Source organism: Rhynchophorus ferrugineus, unplaced genomic scaffold (genome assembly GCF_030347505.1).
Source record: "Rhynchophorus ferrugineus isolate W39M unplaced genomic scaffold, kcgeb_rfMv2 rfM1, whole genome shotgun sequence".
Lineage (NCBI taxonomy): Eukaryota > Metazoa > Arthropoda > Insecta > Coleoptera > Curculionidae > Rhynchophorus > Rhynchophorus ferrugineus.
In genome coordinates, this window is record NW_027472580.1 from 49216094 (window position 1) to 49234557 (window position 18464).

The window sequence follows — 18464 nt, forward strand, 5'->3', positions numbered from 1 at the left end:
AATTAACAAAATGGCTAGTAGACATCAACAAAAGTTGATTTTCAAGCCTTGTCTCTCTCTCTGTTTGTTGTCGTTCGTATTAGCGTTGCTCGCAATGGATGTAAATCCCCAGAACTTGCGCCATATATCGCCTAGTGCCAAAGTTATCGCGATTTGCATTTGACGGGTTTATTTTCCTATTTTTCCTCAAATCTCCTTTCCTGTAGTCTTTACGTTCTAACGGGATTTTTATATATGCGTCTAACATTCTACGAAATGTTCAAATAGTTACGGTTATTAAACTTCATAAAATAACGAGAATTAGTTGAAAACCACTTGGAATAATTGTTAGATAATTAGAACTAGGAAATCTAATCAGTATCATTTGGTGGTTTTTTATTTTCCTGAATAAGTAGTTTTATTTGTTTTTGTTGAAGGGTTTTTTTGTTAATAATGGACAATTGCTGATAATAATGAATTATAAAAATTAAATAGAAGTTTTACGGGATATTTATATATTATACAGGAAATAAAAACTAAATTACTTCTGCTATATTATGCATTTTGGTGTTCATTGTTCACGTAATTTTTTTTATATTTTAATGTCTCCTATTTACTAACGAGGGCTTATTTGAACTTGATCCACAGTTTAACGTAGGCTTCGAACGACGGTCTTAGATGTTAAGCCTACCGACTGCCGAGTGACAAAATTAGAAATCATCCCAGTAGATATTCGGTCTTACCCAGTCCGGTTACTGGCGTAACTGGGATCATTTTACTTATCCCATTTTGTACTCTTGCCTAGGAAAATCACAAATATTAAACAATCACAAACATAAATTTACGACCATGCCCCAGCAGGATTCGAATCCGCGACTATCGCAACAGTAGGAGGACCGTCCTGTTGCCTTTGCCACTATGTCAACCAAGCCAACTTCACGTGATTTTAATAATGCAGTTGATTTAGATTGTCTGAGCCTATAGTACTGGTCATATATGGAGAAACATAGTATTATTAATGTAACGTTACGATTGAAAAGATAAAATTTATTATTTTTTATTGATTTAAAATATTTCTCATTAATGTCATATTATTTTTGTATATCTGTTTTAATTATTGAAAGGACAAATATTGAAATCTGAATACTGTCAATAACAACTTTCGCTATAGGTAAGAACCGCTCTGGTCTCGGACAATGGTTGTATTCTATTTTTCAGATAGCTTTCTACCGATTTGATCCATGTCGTTTCTTCGATCGAAAAAGTCGATTACAGAAGTAATCTGTGTCCGCTATTATTACGCTATACTCAGCGAATAGATCAAGAAAATAGTAGCATCATATTGAACACCGTGTCTCTTTTTGAAAGCTTTCATCGGCTTAGATCTCAAATGAATTTGACAAATCATTTTACACACGCACGCAGTTAATAGAATCATTATAAGATATCTGAAGAAGTTTAATAATTTTTAGAGAAACACTTTCAGTTTCCCAAGCTGCCCAAAATGAGGGCCAGTATATGTAGTTGAAAGTATAGAATAAACCTATAAAATTGACAATCGCACGCTTTCCACATCTAATAGTGTCTCCACAAACTGAGAGCTGAAACTCGCAGCTGGAGTGCGAAAATCTTATACGATCGTGAAAAAATATTCGATGTCCTAAGGCACCAACAGCAATGTATTGTCGGCATATGGACGATGACATGATGACGATAATGACATAGAAGTAAAACTTCTAAAAATCAATCAGGTAATAAATCATACGATCTTTGTGGTCAGTTTATGACATCTTTGCGATGTATACTCATACTCTGAGATCATATACGTAAAATGGTACATACAATATAAACATTATTAAAATATAATAGTAATTCACATGGTCACATAATTTGCCATTAGATCGTTTTATATAGCAGATGCAGAATACACCTTATAAAGTATTATAAAGCTCATAAAATAAAACTTTAATATTCACGCCGGTAACCAGTCTGGGTAAGAACAAATGTCTTATAGGATGATGACCTATCTAAGTTGTAAGACCTGATCTAAGTTGGCCCTTCGCCAGTAGAAAAACTCTATTTGAAAACCGTGGTTCGAAGTCCACGTTAAGCAGTAGTAGACCTACCAGTCCAGATAAACCCTAGTTGGCAAAAAGGAGATTTTAAAATATAATAGAAAAAAACTTGGATATGTATATAGTCATAGTAAAAACAAATAATCTATATTATCTTTGGTTAGGGTTATTATCTAGTTGTTACCATCTTTTAAAATTATTCTCTTAGCATTCCATAATGTACCCAATGGACTATAAGTATATAATGGGATTTATGTCATACAATGGCATGTAGAAGATTGCTTCAATAGCTAATATCCTGTATAAACTTATAAACTAGTATTATACTTAATTTAACATCCTAGGGTCCTCAAGTTATTAAATCAAATCCGGAATATTTTTTAGCATTAATTTAATTCATTATTATTTGTTTCAGTTTCCTAACAGTAGAGTTTTCGAGTGGTGAAATGGAATGTTAAGAGAGTCAGTTAAATGGTTTTCTTCATGTATCATCCCATCTTTTTTCTCAACTATCATATACGCTTAATGTGAGGGTTAGGTTGATCTCTTATCTTTATATTTGTCGGCTTTGGAATCGTTTGAAATAGTTCTTACAGTGTAATCATTATAATTGTAGTATGGAAACTCTGTTAAATCTGTTTTATGGTCGAGATTTGGTTCTGTAGCGATGTCCTCGTATGGAATATGTTATTTCGAATATATAGTCAATAAAACAATGAACTCTCGTCATCTTAATTGATGACGTCAAAACATATCTCTGGGCTTTAATTGATTTTGTCTTTGACATAATAAACTCTAATCTAAATAAAATAATGAAACAAATGTTAAATTTATATATATTATCTAAGGACTTAAGCTACTGTTAATTATACAGCTATAATAGTTTGTAGGTTAGGGTTGTATTTTATTATATTTGCATTGAATTATTTTCCACACGACCTATGTGATAGAGTTCTAGGCACATCTTTATATGTAATGGCATCCCCTAATTCACAATTCTGTATCCAATTAATGTATTCTATTTTCATTAGAGTGCATATTTACCGTTTACGTTTAGTTCTTGTTTCCTTTGGTATAGCGTTTTCTTGTAAAGTCATCTTGATATCACTGTATTTCTTCTTAGTTTGTTCTGTTACTGCTTGTATACATCTTTCTTGATAAAACTAGATTTAATCACTGCTTTATCCCTAATGCATTTGCCAGATCTGCAAAAGAGTTAGTATTCTTTCTCTCTGTCATGTATATTCTGAACAATTACAAATATATCTATGCACAGAAATCTTTAATACTCTACAATACGATTTCCTATAGTTATCTTATATTAATTATATATTCACCTTTAGCTGTTTTCATTCTTATCACCCTGTCTTGGAAAATGTCAGCATTGAATCATAATCCTACATGCAGAAATTTCATTCTTTGAATAACTAAGTTGTTAATTTCTAATCTATCTAACATTTGTTCATGATCGAGTTCATCCAAACCGAAAGTGTTTTTAACCACTCCTATTTCTAGTATGAGGAACAATATATATACAATAAACTATTTATAATTGTTATGACTAATAAAATATATTGATTGGACTGTTATTCCAACGTTTACCTTTTTCCATTACTATTTGTATAATCTTGCCATGAGTGACCCAGTGTCCATTCTGAAATATCCATGTCTCATCTAAATACACAAATTGAAATAAAAATTGTACTATTTTAAAAGCAATGTTTGGAAGTTCCATTAAACCTCTTCGTGTGTTATCTTTACGGGTTGTTTTACATTCCTCAAAGAGCTGCATATCTTTAAGTTTTCTATGAATTCTTTCCAGACTAACAGTTTCCTCTGAATTAATTGCATTATCTTATTATTATATTGAAAATACTACTCACTGTTTTTATACACTTCATATATTTGATCTCTGATAGAGTTAATATCAAGCTGATCTTTATTCGTCACCCGCCTCGTATGAAGACACTTTCTTTTCGGTGAATCCAAGATTATATTTTTATTTTTTTTTGAGATATTATAGTAGCTGTGTCCATACTAATATTTAGTGCAGCTGCAATACGCTGAAAATATTTTCAAAAAAAAATTGCAACACTTTAAAGGGCCTTCATTATCTCGTTCCTGTTCGAAGTAAATGATTAGAGTCGTAATCTGTTCTGTCTGGCTTAGGCGAGAACGGAAAAACCATTTCTGATCCCGTTCCTTTACGCTCATAAACATCACCATAACCAGCACACAGTTTTCGATGAATATGCTCTGTATTCTCTTTTTGCAGAGAAATTTAATGAAAACGACCTTCTAGACTCTCAAATTTTAAAGCAAAATAACATTTGACCAAGTAAACCTCACCTAATATTAAGAATATTCTCTGGACTGACTTTTTAAGCGCTATATTACGGCTTCATTGAATAAGTATTACTAAGACGACTTTTGGACGACCCATTAGGAAAACCTAAAATTTGGTCTTGAAAGAAAATATTTTTATAAGGTTCTTTGTGAACTTCTTACAGAACTTCCAAGCTATGGTCTCTTAAGTAAATTTTAATTATTGCATATTTTTCCTCTTTTGCTTAACCTAATTATAAAATCTTAAACTACTCAAGTCATATAACTATCATAATTAGTAGTTATCGGTTTTCAACCCGCCATTTGTGGTACATTTTACAGCATTTAAGATTGGTCGGATGTGTTGCGTCGTGTAGTTTGGGTCTTTTGTGGACAAAAATATAAATACATAAAATATTTTTAACAAAAAAATTGACCCAAACAGTTATATTAATTTAGATTTGCTTTGTTGTAATTTATTTTTTTGTGTATGTCACAAAATTATATTATTGTTTTTGTATTTTATAGGTCTAGGTTTCGGCAGGTATTAAGCTAAATTGTATGTATATAGTATAATATAAAATACGTGTAGTAGATAGGTTAAATAAAGTTTTTGTTTATTTTTATTTAGTTATTACATTGATTATTATATACATATTTTATTTTAAAATGTTCTTTTTTTTGTTAAAAATCCAGGATTGATTATTTTTTAATTTTTAGTGAGTTCCTTAGTTATTTTTTAAGTCGGTTCAATTTTTTTGTTAAAAATATTTTATTTTTCTCTTTTTAGTGCTAATGTTTCTGTGCAGCGGGTTTTTTAGGGATTGCGGCGAGAGTTAGCGAATAACTAAGTTCATTGTATAGTTGCTCGACGTCCTTCAGAAACTTATCTTGCGCATTTTCTACGAAATTGACTATCTTTGGTGTTTCGGATTCTCTATGGATCAAAGTATTCCTAATCTGTGATACATTTTGCCTTACATGGAAAGTTTTATTTCGTTTTAGGAATAAATCACATCCCTGTTGATTGAAATAGCAGTTGTTTAATTCTGGAATCCATTTCTCTGGATTCCATTCTTCTGGATCCCATTTCTGGAATTGGTTCCATTTATGGGTATGTTTCAGATTTCAATTTAAAGGAACTATATGGGCAAGATAAATAGATTATCAAATACCAGATGCTAGTCAATGGAACTTGGTTTTCCAATTTTTTTTCTCGCGTACATTACTTCTAATAGTACTCCTAGTAAGTCATAAATTTGTTCTTACATTTGTTATTGTTTGTTTTATTTTTAATACCAATTTAAATATTTTTAAAAAGCTTTTGTGGTATGACAACTTAAAATATCAATTAAAATACGTTTTGAAAACCGTTAGCAGATAGTTATATCATATTTGATATATATGTCATTCATTTTCATTTAAATCTTATGTTACGGAATTCATCTACCTACCAAAAAACACCTACACGTGTATAAAATCAATGTCATTGCCGAGTAATTATCTTCAATGCTTAATATATTATATATTCTAAGCGCCGTTTGATAATAGTGGCGGGTAGTTGTAATTAGTATTCAACATTTTTAGTCAGAAAAAAAATCTGAAAATAGTGATTACATTGGCAGTGACATTTTGTATGGGAAATTGAAATTATTGTTTTTACTATTTTGTTCACAATGGTTGCATATTTTATCATCATATAAACTTTCTCTGGATTTCCATAAATATTTCAAAACCAAAAATTTGCCAAATCAGTCAAGCCACTCTCCGGTTTTAGCGAGACTAACAAACAACAATTAATTATTATATCTATTGTATTATATTTCGTTGTTCTACTATATAATCTACATATTTCTTTATGCTGTTATTTTTTATTTATGACTAATTTGAGAAATAAGTATTCTTAAATTGTTCTTCTAAAAAAATAAGGAGGAGAGAGAAAGGAAGCAAGATTAAAATTAATAACGGAAGAGCCGCAATGCAATACAATTTTTATACCATTACATCATCACTTTGGAATATGAAGTTTGAATTATGTCATTAATCTTGTCGTACACTACATTTATTGTATCCCGACTAAAACTCTTTATGGAAACAATAAATGTAGGGAATCACCTTTATGGTATGTCGTCTAGTAGTGGTTATGTGGTGTTCAAGCGTGGTTTCAACATGGTGGCTCAACTTGTCGCAGCATATCAATATATAACTGTGTTATCAGCAACTAATGTCTTACTAAAAATATCCATCAAGTTATACATTAAATATATTCAAAAAATTTAACACTATATTGAACAAATGTTACAATTTATGTATTTATATACGTGATAATTGTACTTTTAGCAGCCTTACTAAAAAATACATAATCTACCCTATACTTTAAAATACTTAATTCAACACAGAAGTTAAAAACTGTTCATTACCAATTGTGTTTAATTTTTCAAAAATTTAAAATTTTTCCGTCATCTGGAAATAGAAGTTAAAGTATATAATTTAAGTTGCTGTTGAATCAAAGAAAATGTTTAGCCACAACTTGGTTCTAAAGCAGCAACCGCAGAATGTCTGAATAGTTTCCAACAGCATATTGTCCCATTCTTGTATCAAAAGATACGCCATTTGTTCTATTGGAATTCTCTATAACGATTCAATTATATTGAGGTCTGGAGATTGTGCTGCCCAGGGAAGATATTCTGATGCTCTTTAAACCATTATTCCTATGCTTGCTGTTTCTGAGGACCAACTAAATACCATAATATTACCGCTTAAGGCATAATGGAATCCCCTCATTCTTGACTGTAGGAAACAGACAGTCCAGATCGTAGGCTTCTTTTGGGGTTCTCCATACATAAACCCAATCGTCTGTAAGAAATAATGTAAACGATGATTCATCGGACTATACTATATTCGTCAATATTACTAACATGCAATAAGATATACTATATTGCATGATATTGCCGTCTTTCCACACCCATGTTGTGAATCTTTCTTAGCGGATTTTTAGCTATGAGTAGATAATTTTATGGTTTATTGAAGAACTGTTAAGAGTAGCAAACTGAAGTTCTGTATTGCACTATTCCTAAAAGATGAGTCTATGTTAAATGATGATGTTAAATATAAATAAATGATGTCTTAAAACTTGATGTATTCCACTCCATATTCCAATAGTCATAGGGGAAATGGGAATAAGTTCAGAGGGATGACGTTGGGGTATCACAAATTTATATTTCTCTACTATGACATTGAAAATGATTCATAATTAGTTTTTCATAAGAAAATATTGATTATCTAAAAGAATATTATAATTTTGCTATTCCATTAAGTGTTCTTTAACTGTTAATTTGCAATGACTTGCCGTTGTTACTTAGAGAAATACTTATTAATTATTATAATCCTTATTTAAAATAATAAATTATTTACAAAACAGTTTTTTGTTTGTATTAATTGTTCAATTAAATGGTAAATGACAATAAATAAACCGAATTTTACGTCAGTTAAGGGGGTTCTCTTAAATAGAAATTTTTTCCATTGTTTGAAAACTTAACTCTTTAAGAAAGTAATTTAAATTTTTAAAAAGCTTCACTTTCAGCTTCGAAACATTTATTCACTGTATTATCCGTATATATATATATTTTGGTGGATCTGCAAAATATCGGAATTTCTAGGACAATTGAACCTACTTACCTACCTCTTCATTTGGTCAATATTGTTATTCATGAAATTATGTTTTATATTTTGAAAAAAAACTGAAGACCAGGGAAAGCTAAATCTGCCGAATATGCTCAATGTTAAAACAATCTTTTTTCAATATTTTTCGTGCTTTTTAAAACGTTCTAAATCGGGCTAACAAAGTTTTATTATGCCTAAGAAAATGTTTACAGCTTCTAAGTCTTTCACATTAACTTGCGATTTTTCAAAACCATATACAATATTCTTACAATTTCATGTGAGTTCAAGTCAGCTTTAAATGGTTCGTTAAAAAGGAATGATTTTTATTAAGTTTAGTTTTTATTAGAGGCGATATAATTCAATGGAATTTTACCTCGTGGTCTTAACATATTCATAACAATATACCATTAAAGTGGTAGTAGGCTTAGTTAAGCTTAAAAGTAACATTAGGCTTAGCTAAGCAAAAATGTTTTACCAATACAATATATCGTGTCACAAATCGATTAAAACGATATTATCTAACTATCGTTTAGCCTCCCACTGGCCGCTGGTTATTTTCAAGCCTCAAAGGATTAACAGGAAAAATGTTCCACAAATAATAAAGTCATTGACGAAGTTAACGCCTCTTTTGAAAGCAAAAACATACCGTTCTATGAAAAATGTATAAATCGCTTCTGCGTTGTAGTTAACCTCTTGAAAAATTATATATTCATGAGTAAAGTTGAATTTTATCTAAAAATTGTTGTTTTCTTAATTATAGATTAAAACCAACTAAAATAAATTAGAATGTGTATGAAAGAAATATGTTTATGCATATAAAGAATACAAAAATTCATTGCAAATTTAGATACTAATTTAAAGAAATTACAGTGCGCCTACTAATGTCAGCTAACACAAATAACGGATAATAACTTGAACAAAACAACTAAATTCATTTAGATATATTCAATTATTCATTACCAAATAGTGTGATATATAATGGTCAGTACAGACCTGAGCACTCGGGGCGAATTTCTCGAGAAAATTGAAATTGCGCATCAGCAGAACTGGATTCGGCTTACATGATGAACAGATTTCAAAATTGGTTTAAATTCGTACTGCGCATGCACTTTTCTTAGTTCCACTGTTCGCCATAATATCCTCTTATAAGGACTGTGGCTCTTCCATCCAAATCATCTTGCACTTGTCAGCTCTTATTTTTTCATACTACTTAGCCATCGTGTCTGAAGCAATTTTAATCCAGTTAACAAATATTTCACCTTCAAAGTAGTAATAAAAAATATATAAAAAAACATTATGCAGTGAATACAAATTCATACCTGTTTATATAATTTCTGTCCCTATCATTGTCGGATGAATTGACTCCATTTACACATTTTGTGCCATCAAATAGAGGTAATATTCTTGATTTAAGGTTTTATTATGTCTACCTCATAGTGAAATTTACACATATACATTCTTTTCTCTTGGGACTGAATATATCTTCTGGTGATTTTGGATCATTTTGTAATCGTTAGAGAATTATAAATGTTTGAAATCTTTTTACAAATCTATAAATAGAATACTAAAGCCGTATAAACATAACAGTTTTTTGTTATATTCTTACCTTAAACTTCAAATGAGTGGAATTTCAATATTATTCGCATTTTCTACCTTATCATAACTTTGTTTATTATTTTACCGGCCATACTTACAATAATTTGATATTCTTTTAAAAACGATTAAACGGTGCATATTATTTCAGCAATAAACATTGCTTTTTAGGGAAAGAACAATACCCGTACAGTCCAAAAATGATGATAAAAGGCATTTCATTTTGGCATGCCATTGTGAAAAGTATGGTTAAAAAAAAAGAATACAAGGATTTAGAACCAAACTATGAATACCGACAAATTATTTTTGTTTATAATAATAAATGTTTGCGGTATATTCAAAGAGTCATTCGTGGACGGATATTCGCCATAAAGATAAATCATCTTGGCAGCGAAATAAATAAATACCCTTTCCGGAAAATTAATGACTCAAGATCATCAGTTTTATATATGTTATGTGTACACCTTTCATCATAGTGACCATAGTGTTGTAATGCATTAAATTAATATAAAATCGACAATTCATTCTTAATTTTAGATCCGTTCATCTAAATATTAAATCACCATTAAATCTTTATAGATAATAATCGTTAATTGTTATTAACATGTTAAATACGTGGAAGTGTCTTTGGTCCTATATATAATAGTATTTTTGTATTTCGCACTGACTTGTTTTACCTGGTGATCAGTACTTAGACAATAGAGACAAGGCCCTACATTTTTATTGTTATATTCCAGAAGAATATCCTAGGGGATGATTTTTCCAAAACGTAAATTAGCATTATTGTAATACTGTATTATATATTTCATCTAGTACAGTAGTGACTGATTATATATAGTCTGTTTGTTAGTTTTGCTAAACCTCGAGAACCAAGAACTAAAGTTGGACCGATTTTGTTCATTTTTGTTTTGAAATATTTCTGGATAAGAGTTCAAAGGTGGTTATATGGTGAGAAAATATGGAATAATTACAAGAAGAGATAATTGCAGTAAAAATAAGTATTTTGCTCTTCTATATAAAGTGTCAAGGGTCATCTATAGTTTATGGTAAGCATAGTTTGTATATGTATTTCACATTCGTTATTATTTAGTCACAAATTTAGTGCCCGAAAACTTTCTTTACTTTTATTATTAACAATGCCAAGGAGAACTTAACTTATGTCATCAAAATAAAATTTGCGAGGAGCTACCTCACGTGCTAACCGCACGGATGACCAGCAAGAAACAGAAAATGAGAATAACCATATTCCTATGTCACAATTACGTTCGACAATGACTGAAAGTGAAATGGCACACCAAACATTGAACAATACACAATGAAAGGGATAGTTCTCTTGTGATCCAGAAATTAGCAGCATTTTATTACGATCTGGAAAAAAATTATATTACCATAAAATCACTTAAGATTGGGGAAATAACAGGTCAACTGAAAAGTCCCCGGACTACCATAGTAAAACACATTTTTTTGGCAAAATTAATTTTTTTATTCAACATAATTCCCTTCAAGGGTGATACACTGATTATATCGACCGTCCAACTTTTTGATACCATTTTTGTAGTACGATTTCTCCTTTGCTTCAAAGTAGGCCTCATTTTCGACAATCACCTCTTCAATCGTCGAGAAGTTCTTCCCAGTGAGCATTCTTTTGAGATCTGAGAACAGGAAATATACACTGACGGCCAGATATGGAGAATACGGTGCATGAGAAAGCAATTCATGGATTTTTCATCATTTCACTGACTTGTAACACGGTGTATACTCTTGGTGAAGCAGCACTTTCTTTTTCTACAAATGCGGCCGTTTTTCGGCGATTTCGTCCTTCAAACGATCCAATAACGTTATGTAATTGTCGCTGTTGATGGTCCTTCCTTTTTCGAGGTAGCCAATGAAAATTATTGCATGCGCACCCCAAAATACAAGCGCCATAATCTTGACAGCCGACTGTTGTGTTTTCTCACGCTTTGGAGTAGGTACATCGTGTGCAGTCCACTCGGATGACTGTCGATTGGACTTCGGAGTGAAATGAAAGAGCTATGTTCCATTCATTGTCACATATCGACGCAAAAACTTCGATTTATTACGCTTGATCATCTTCAAACACTGCTCCGAATCATTAACTCGTCGTTGTTTTTGATCAAAAGTGAGCTCGCGCGGCACCCACTTTGCCCAGCGCTTTCTCATACTCAAATATTCGTGAATAATATGATATACACGTTCAGTTGATATCTTTAGAGTGTATTTCATTCAATTTCAATTTACGGTCATTCTAAATCAATTTGTGACTTTTTTTAAATGTTTTCATCGGTAACAACCTCTTGTGGACTGCGTTCACCGTCTTCGGTGCTCATTTCACCACATCTAAACTTAGTATTGTACCAGACAATTTAGTAGCCACTTTCAAGGTAGTATACCATAAAAGTTTTGGTAACATTAAACAGAACAGCTATTTAATCTAAATGTATTAGATTGGTAGTAAATTGTATTAGATTGGACCTGAAAGCTTTAATATCGTCATCTGACCTGATAAAAATTCTGCTTGTGCGCGCGCAAGGGATACTAGTTAACCGACGAAGTGGTTACTATTATTGTCGGAGAACATTTGCAAGATAGCACTCAATATATATTATAATTAATAACCTAGTTCTACAAGTGTTTTAGATCTAGGCGTGGGGTCGATACACAAAAATATCTAACTATGTTTCTACGGTTTCTTAAAAATGACTTTTCACAAGTATGTTGAAGAAGAAGTGACTCAGAAGTCAGAGAAAACCAAATGATGGATAATCGCGAAGATTTTTGGTATACATTCACTTGATCTTCATTGAGATGACTCAAAAGACTCTCTTAAAATTATGATATAAAATTTGTAAGAAAAACAATCTGTTACTTCTGAATCGTTAATTTGACCTGACTTTTTCAACGGTCTGGTGTGTGAGAGATTAGGTTTCTCCGGATTTTTGCTACGTTCAGACATTCTCTACGTTATCCAGATGGAGTAATAATCGACCATTCAAGTAATTGATTGGTCAATTTACATCTCCATTATAGGCATTTGTAAGAAAAACATTTAGCTGTGAAGACATTTGATTAGCCTTTTAGACTTATATTTGTTTGGATAAAATTTGGCATGCAGGTGACGTGATGGCCCTGACGTCACGTTGAATTGACCAATAAAATTTAAATAAAAGATATGTATATAAATATATAATAAATACATAATGGACATATAATGGAAAGATAATATAAAAATGATATATCCGTAAATATAAAAATAAATATATTTATAAAATATAAATAGGATAATAGAGTTCTGTATTATTGTTTTCTTATATTGAAAATAAACTTTGGCTAAAACCCTGTTAAAATTCTGTTTATCTGTTTTATCCAAAAGTAAGAAGACTCTGGAAGATCATTAGTGATTGTACAATTAAAAGATTTTAAATTTACTTTTTAAGATATTTGACTAAACATGGACGTGCCAATATTGCGGAATAAAATAAAAAGATAGCTAAAAGACCTATCCACTGACAGTATAATAAAACAATTTTGTTGGGGCATGAGATATTGCATTGCGTCTATAAAATCAGTCTCAACTTGTCTGTCTACTGAGTTACCCATAATTGAAGGTCAACAAAATTTAAAATTAATTTCTTAAGTTCAATTAATTACAGCAACAACAAAACACGCCGTAACGATCATAAATTTCTTCCATACTTAATCCAGTCATTTTAGTATTTCTAATATTATGAAATTAATATTATATTATTTTTTAAAAACAGCTCAATATTACTTAGGAAAATTATTCTGTATTTCTTACTTATAATGTAATTCCTAAACGTTATAAAAACTAAATGCACTATTCTCTACGTAAGGCACACTGAAGGTCTCACTCTAAACAAATAAACAATAAGCTCATCATAGAAACGAAGTGAACCAATCAGATCCCGTTGCGGCTATCAGCATAGCGATTGAAACAAGTCATAAGTTAAAAGTTAACATTTCCCCAAAATTTCCTATAAAGTTAAATCTCTATTTCTCTGTGTCCATGACGTTATGGTCTCATCTTCAAGTTTTTTTTACGACTGTGTTCGTAAGTTACTTGACGAGATTGCGCAAGATTATATTAGTTGATACCATGTGTTCTGATCGTTTTTTCATAACATATATTAACCAAGCTAAAATATTTTTCATAACTTTATACAACTTTTCCTATCTCAATCGCAACATGGCAATTTCGTGTCGATAAAGCAATATTGATTTCAACCATGTAAAAATGCTGTGATCGAATCATCGATTCACTTTCGTAATTCTTCAATAGTTGGAAAATGTAAGCCAGGCAAGTCATGCTTCATAAATCTGAACAAGTGCTAATCAGAAGGCGCTATGCCTGGTGAATACGCTAAGAATGACCGCAATTCCCATTTGAGCCTATTCGCTATTGCTGGTTATTTTTGCAGTAGTCACCTTTGGTAGTCTATTCGGTTTTGGCATCTCGTAATAAACTATACCTTGTTGATTGCGCCAAATGCACAGCAAGACTTCTCGATCGCAAGATTAATGTTCAGTGTCGATATAGCTGATCTCCTAGATGTTAGGTTATTTTGCGTTTGAGACTGTCGTACTAAATCCACTTTTTGCCAGTCACAATACACCACAGAAAATTCTTTTTGGCCTTTTCAGCCAATTCGTTTGGTAGCCATTCTCTCCGTTATACATTTTTCCATTGCATGTAAAGATCTGAAGGTAATTGTCCGGAATTATATTCATTATACTTGAAAGTTTTTGCGAGATTGAGCTGGGTTTTCGTCCAATGAATTCCAATCATTGTCTTTGAACTTTTTTGGTCCTCTAGGTCGTTCACTGTCAGAGACATCAAAATCGCCATTCCTAAATCGTTTAAAATGAAACCGACAATTAGGTTATGACAGAGTAGCGTTACTATGATTCACTAAAAGCATTTGATGGGCTTTGGCAGCAGAATTCTTTAAGTCAAAAGTGTTCGTCTTTATACACTCAACAATTATAAATGGAAAAATTAACAGTTAGGTTTGATTGTTTAATAGTTGTTTACATAGATATTTCTTGTTAATTGTTATTATGTTAAATAAATTTGTTGGAAAATTAGGTCTTCCACCTACATAGAAATTAATATACATAATTTTAAAGATATACCATAAATGCTTATTACATTATAATGAAATACTTACCTGCTGACTCAGGTCAGCAGTGATGGATTAAACTGTTGTTCCAATAATTGTCGTTTACGCTATAAGCTATGTTATTTCGCAACATTGGAGATTTAATTCATTCTTTTGAAATATATTCATGCGGATATCCCGTAATATTTTACTAAGTTGGCCGATTAAAAAGTAAGATTGTGCAAGTTAACAATCACCCTTCTGGGAAATACCTCGCCGAAAGATTGGACATGATACTGTGTTCTTGCCTGTTTTTGTGAGCCTTGAACCGACCGGTAGCATATTTATATGGAAATGCATTATTCATTTTTTATTGCAGGAAGATGGCGGTTAACTACCGCTGCAAGTGTAGTTCTGTGGTAAAATGCATATGAAAATTTCTTAAAATTGCATATTCGTGAACTATAGAGTTTCTCACTAAGCTTTTTCATATACCCTGTGATCAAAATACAAAATACTCATATACCCATGAACGTAAAAAATAAAGACAAAAAACAAAATCAAATCGAAGCGATCGTAACCATGTTCCGGGTACGCTTCGGTACCACCAGAAGGCTTTTAGTTTTATGCTTTGGTCTGAAATTGTGTTGGGTATCTTTAGTCAAATTTATTTTTAAATTTGTATGTATTGTTTTAAGGGAATGTATTCTTATTACGTCAGTTTTATTGCATAATTTTCCAACGGATTCTGTTCTAGGAGAAATTATATTTGGATAAATTAAATGAATATAGTTCCTTGCTTTAATTGCAATATTATAGTGTAGAAATTACTTTGAAGGATACGAAATATATGTAGATGAATAAGCGAATCATTTTTATTTTATTGATAAATTCCGAGTATTTTATATTAATAATAATGTTAATATTATAAAATATTATAATATTGAAGCGTAATTATACATTTTTTCCATATGAATACTAATTTCAATAACTGTTGCATTACTCCGTAAAATTCAATGAAAACTAAGTTAAAATTCAAGTTAAAAAAGATTAACCTGTAAAATTAGTATGTGAAATTATACAAAACAATTTTAATAATTTCTTAGTATAAACGCTTTTAGTTGAATGTAATTTTATAATATTAAAACATATTATTTTCTTGCAAATAAAATACAAGGATTGTGTAACTAAAATTATTTTAATAAAAAAAGAAAATTCCTATTTTATTATTTCAAATAAAAGTAATATTTTGAGAATTGTTTGTAAAAGTTTAAGATTCAAAGTTACAAACTTACGATCAGCTAAAGGAAATGCGATAAGTTAAGTAATATAAAAGTGTCAAAAGTATGATAAGACCGTCAAAATAACAATACATTTTTTATAGAATTTACCTATTGACGATGCTTGGGCAGTCGATGGTGACACGTCTAAACCAAACGATGGTCGTGCACTGAATGAATCGAAATACCCTTCAATAACATCCCAGATAAACGTCTCGGGGTTGCCAGTTATTCGTTATCGGGTTCTAGTTGGCGCTGCTGGCACCCCGCCCGTGTTCAAACATCTGGGATTATATTTCTGGGTATTTTGTAGACCGTTATTCCACTGCCAGTACTCCCCTGCCAGAATTTTACATACAATTATTTTAAGCAAAAGAAATACAAAAATGTATGAAAAAAAAATCAAATGCAAAAAAAATTATATACCAAACAAACTGTGCTGCATGAAAGGGGCTTTGAAAAATATGATAAATCGAAACGGTTGTGGTTGGTACGGTTGCGATCTGGATCTTCATTGTCGCTTTGGCACTTGAATGTGGTCCATCGACGACGTTGAGAACAAGCTATTTTTCGGACAGGGCTCCCGTAATCGACGCTGTGGGAGGACCGATTGTTCGACGACGTGGTAGCTTATTTTCTTCGACGACAATTCTGGTACTTCGGCGAAGACATGACGAGTCTACGGAGACTGCAATCGATAACTAACTTCTGGAGCTGCTCTGTAACTAATCCGTAGTCACATACGTTACGGTAATTCAGAAAAACCAAATAACGACGGTATCCGACTGAAGCTGCCCAAAACCTTTCAAATCAAAATGTCTGCCATTATGATGGAGAGGGCGAGCGAAGGAAGACATTATGATTTAAACATAGCGCAGAAAGAAATGTTTAGCCGGGACGCTGATGATTAAGCAGTGATGTAAAAATATCTATGAGTTCAAAAGGTTGTGAAAGAAAATTTTGACAGAAAATTAAAAAAAAAATAATTGGAAATAATGAAATGAAATTGAAGCTTCATTGTTCCAGCACTAAAATAAAATTTAATGAATTAGTGTTTGAATGTATTTAATATTGAAGGAATTTGAAAAGGAATAGGAATAAAATGAAAATAAATATTGAAGGTAAAATCGAAAAGGAATCGAATTAAAAATATTGAAAATTTTGAAACAAAATATATAACGGCCTCGTAAAATACACTATGTTGCACGTACCTTCCATTCACCACTTTAGGGTAGATGATATGGCTTGGTGAATGGAGGTAAAACGAAATGAAACAGTGGTGTTTACATTATGTGGCCGTTATTTATTGGCTATATAAAAAAATGTGAAAAAATACGAATGATAAAACAGATGGCAGCGGAGTTACCTGGAGACGAGGCTTGGGCACTCGATGGTGGCACGTCTAAACCAAACGATGGTCGAGCACTGAATGAATCAAAATACCCTTCAATAACATCCCAGATAAACGTCTCGGGGTTGCCAGTTATTCGTTATCGGATTCTAGTTGGCGCTGCTGGCACCCCGCCTGTGTTCAACATCTGGGATTATATTTCTGGGTATTCTGTAGACCGTTATTCCACGATGTAAAATTCGACATGCCTCAAGGCCGCTACAATTATATATCATATATCATATATTACATATTATATATTATATATCATATATTATATATTATATATTATATATTATATATTATATATTATATATTATATATTATATATTATATATTATATATTATATATTATATATTATATATTATATATTATATATTATATATTATATATTATATATTATATATATTATATATCATATATCGTATATCATATATTACATATTATATATTATATATCATATATCATATATTATATATTATATATTATATATTATATATTATATATTATATATTACATATTATATATTATATATTGGGATGCACTAATAGTCTTTCAGAGTACTTCGCACTAACACACCCTCGTTATGGGTTCGATGGGTATATGGGGATATAGCGGTGCGCGGAATCAGTTTCTTGGACACGTAATATGGGAGAAGAAAACATAAAAACGGCCTGGTGTCAACTAATCTAAAATAAAATCGATAAATAGTTTAACCATTACAGAATTCCAGTCATATTATTTACACTCTGAGAAGAGAAACCTGTCCACCGGTAAAAATATATAACGAAAAAATCCCATAAGTGGAACATATAAATACTTGGGCCTGTACTTGAATCGTAAGTTAATTTGGCAGAAGCACATTTAGACCAAGCGTAAACAACTCGACAGCAGGCTCTACAGTGTGAATTAATGAACAGGTCGGCATTCCCATTTAAGCAGTGAGAGCAAAATGATGTCATCCATAATTAAACTAATCTGTTAAACCAAAATGGTCTGCATTCAACTATGGGGCACAGC